The sequence below is a fragment of the Silene latifolia genome, unplaced genomic scaffold, assembly GCF_048544455.1.
Source record: "Silene latifolia isolate original U9 population unplaced genomic scaffold, ASM4854445v1 scaffold_427, whole genome shotgun sequence".
In the NCBI taxonomy this organism is placed as follows: Eukaryota; Viridiplantae; Streptophyta; class Magnoliopsida; order Caryophyllales; family Caryophyllaceae; genus Silene; species Silene latifolia.
This window is the reverse complement of record NW_027413348.1, coordinates 78,309-81,709: the sequence shown is the minus strand read 5'-3', so window position 1 is coordinate 81,709 and position 3,401 is coordinate 78,309. Positions and strand designations below refer to the sequence as shown.

General features: G+C 34.5%; 1 long non-coding RNA gene across 2 annotated transcripts; it reads right to left on the bottom strand.

Annotated features, from left to right (window-relative positions):
* Positions 1 to 354: 354 nt before the first annotated feature.
* Positions 355 to 3,173, bottom strand: LOC141639524 (uncharacterized). Of its 2 annotated transcripts, none has more exons than XR_012542559.1 (3): positions 2,968 to 3,173; positions 1,917 to 1,974; positions 355 to 919 (listed from the first exon to the last, which is right to left on the bottom strand). It is a non-coding gene; the product is annotated as an uncharacterized LOC141639524 (long non-coding RNA). The 2 variants fall into 2 exon arrangements; XR_012542558.1 differs by having other exon boundaries at positions 2,973 to 3,173.
* Between the last annotated feature and the right edge of the window lie 228 nt (positions 3,174 to 3,401).

Here is a 3,401-nt window from a genome sequence, read left to right as displayed (position 1 = left end):
GAGCCATAGCTTAGAGTCAGAACTAGTAATAGCTTCTTTGTAGGTCTTAGGTTAATCCCTTTTCAAAACTAAAACCTCATAGTCACCATCTTCCTCGATAACACCAAGGTATCTATCAGGCTGGCGACTAACCCTCTCTAACCTTTTAGGTTCAGAAGGAACAATAACCGATTCAGACGTAGAAGGAACATCTTCATGTACTGTCATATCAGTTTGTGGCTCTTGAACTTCATCAAGTTCAAATTTTCTCCCACTCTGTCTTCTAGAAATAAACTCTTTTTCTAGAAAGACAGCTTCACGAGCGACAAACACTTTGTTCTCGCTACTATTGTAGAAGTAATATCTATAAGTTTTCTTAGGGTAGTCTACAAAAATACATTTTTCAGAACGAGGTGCAAGCTTATCGTCAGACTTGCTCTTGAAATAAGCATCACAACCCCATACTTTCATGTATCACAAATCCGGGACTTTCCCTTTCCATATCTCATATGGAGTTTTGTCAGTTGCTTTGCACTACTACAAAACGAAGCTATAGCAACACCATGAAAATGTTGCAAAATGTCTTAGAAATGTTGCATTATACATTATGCAACACTTTTAGAAGTGCTGCCTAAAGCTCCGCTATAGCAACACCATGAAAATGTTGCATTATACATTATGTCTTAGAAATGTTGCTTAAAAAGTGATGAGTCTAAGGCGCGCCTTAATTTTTAGCTTAACCCCCGTATTGAGCATCTATGGCCTGCACAACAAGCTCACCGTCCTCCATTCGTCTGTAGTAGACTAGAACCATCACAACTGTATGACCACCTTTCCTTTTAATATAGATCTGAAGCTCTTTCTTTTACAACAGTCCTACGGAGCACAAGTAGAGCAACCTGACCTCCTAAAGTCATTGACCAAATCCAAAAACTTCATGCTACAATAAAAAAAGAAACGACATGATTAATATTCTCAGCAGCTTACCTACAACATATACAAACATCATCTTTCGGTAGACCATTTCTACCAGTCTTCCTTTAATACAATCAAAGTTAAATTTATCAGAAGAAACAGTATGGATCATGCAGATGTTCAAAAAGAAAAGAAGTGTGCAATTCTTATAATACACTTTTATCTTAGAAGCTAAATTGAGTAAAAGAAACAATAAAGTCAATTAGGGAAAACAAAGGACGAGTATGGTATAAGCTTTGTACCAGATATGGGGGAGGGAAGTAAAAATAACCACAAAATTGCAGTAGTTTGACCACTACCTAATCCGAAATCGAATTCCATCATCCAAAATGACAAAAAAATAAGTAATGTCAGCTCTAAGGTAGGAAAGAAGATGCTCAATAGACATCCACTAATGTTTGTAGAACTTATGTTAATCCAGAAAGTACTTCACTGAAATTTGGTTTTTTGGAAGTAACATAGATACACCAGAGTCCATTTCAATTCAGTTAAGAGGAATACCAAGATTTACTTAAATTGAATGAATAGAAGTTAGAAATTGCATGTACCTTGCACTTTGAGTGATGCATCCAACAAGAATAGTTGGGCTTGCTAAAGCACATATGTGCCAGAAAAGGAAAATAAGTCGGTTTGTTTTCCCTAGTAAATCTTGATCATAAGATCATGTTCTATACTAAATACCAACACTCGATTTGTTTTAAATCAGTAAATTATCATTCAACTATGGATTTTCAGCTATCCGCAGTCTAGCTCTTAATATAGAACACATAAGTACTAATACTCCAACGCTCATAGCGTATGTTCAATATTACAACTACCACTTTCACACAACCCACAATAATTAGATTATTATCAACAAGGCCGTCAATGACTATCAAATACTATATACTTATGCATCAGTAATATAAACATAGTGAGTAAGTACATCCTTAGAAATTTCAATGTGGTAGACATTATCTTACCGAAATAATTAGTGCGCCGTGACGTTGAATAGTCAATCTGAGCCCGATTCCTGATTACCTAAAACAAAATCAGAAATTTGACAAATATCAATTGTAAGTGTCATGATTATGTTATTTTTCTTTTTTATTTTAACTCCCCTCAGGTCCATAACCTTCCCCCCGAGGTAGAAAATGGATTATCTTTATCAGTTCTCTGATTATAAATAACCTTATAAGTTATAATGATAATAATGCAAAAAAAAGAAGTATATTAGAAAAGAAAAACACTTAACTCATGAATTAAGACTCAAAAACTGAGAAATATGGTACTCCCTCCATTGGTTATTTGGTGCATCACAAAATCTCATTTAAGATGGGCAATATCCGTCTCAAGCTTAAGACGGATAGTCTTAAACAAGACTTACTGTGTACGTATAGTATTTGCTCTTCTTACGTGAGTCTAGTTGTCAAACTTTATACTCCGTCCGTCCCAATCATTTATTTACGTTTGATTAAAGTTTCCCTCATAAAGAGCATAAAGAATATAAAAGGTAAAAGGTAAAAAAATGAATGGGATGGAGGGAGTATACAACTACGCTAACCAGTTTGAAGATACCTGACCATGTAAGTATCTCGAAGGGATGACAAGACGAAGGTAAAACAAACTCAATGTAATCATCAACTTAATATTAATAGCACCATAGAGTACAATTAACCAAATGCTAATACAAAAAGAAAAACAAATCGTAACAACTTCAATATTACACACAGGGACCCAAAATTGTGTTGTTTCAATCAAATTACCATTATTCAGAATAACAGATAATCACAAAAACGTACAGAAACGCCCGAAATAAACACGAATTTTGAAATCCAACAATAAGGCCCCAAATTACAAAGACCCTAATTAAAGATGATGCAAATTTTACTCAATTAATTATCAAACAACCTGACTATTCATAATGATAGATGAATATGAACTTCAATTAAGAAAAAACAATTAAAAATCGTAATCTGAATTAAGTAACACATGGAGGAAATTTCGAAATTAAAACGGATGAAAAGAGCGGACCTTACATGGAGATAAAAGTAGATGATTAAAGCGTTGACGGCGAACGCGAGAGATGAGACTGACGGTCGAAATGTGCAATATATGCACCGAATGCACGCTTGGTGATTGAAGAGGGAGCCAAGTCGGAGAAAATTAGGACTTTAGGAGTATTTGTTAACTGGCAAAGTATGATAAGGTTTCCGTTTTCTGGATGATAAATTGATAATCAAATCGGGTTAATCGAGTGTAACAATAAATATTTCGGTTAAGGTTATATTAGGTTCGAGTCAAACTCGAGTCTTGAGATTGGGTGTTGGGTTGTGTGTCGGTATTGGTTGGATCAGGTCAATTTTATCAAATCTAGTCAAACCTATAATAAAATTTATTTAACATGGAAAATGATGTTCTAAATCAAGGGGTTCATGATTTAAATTATGAAGTACTGTATAATTTAG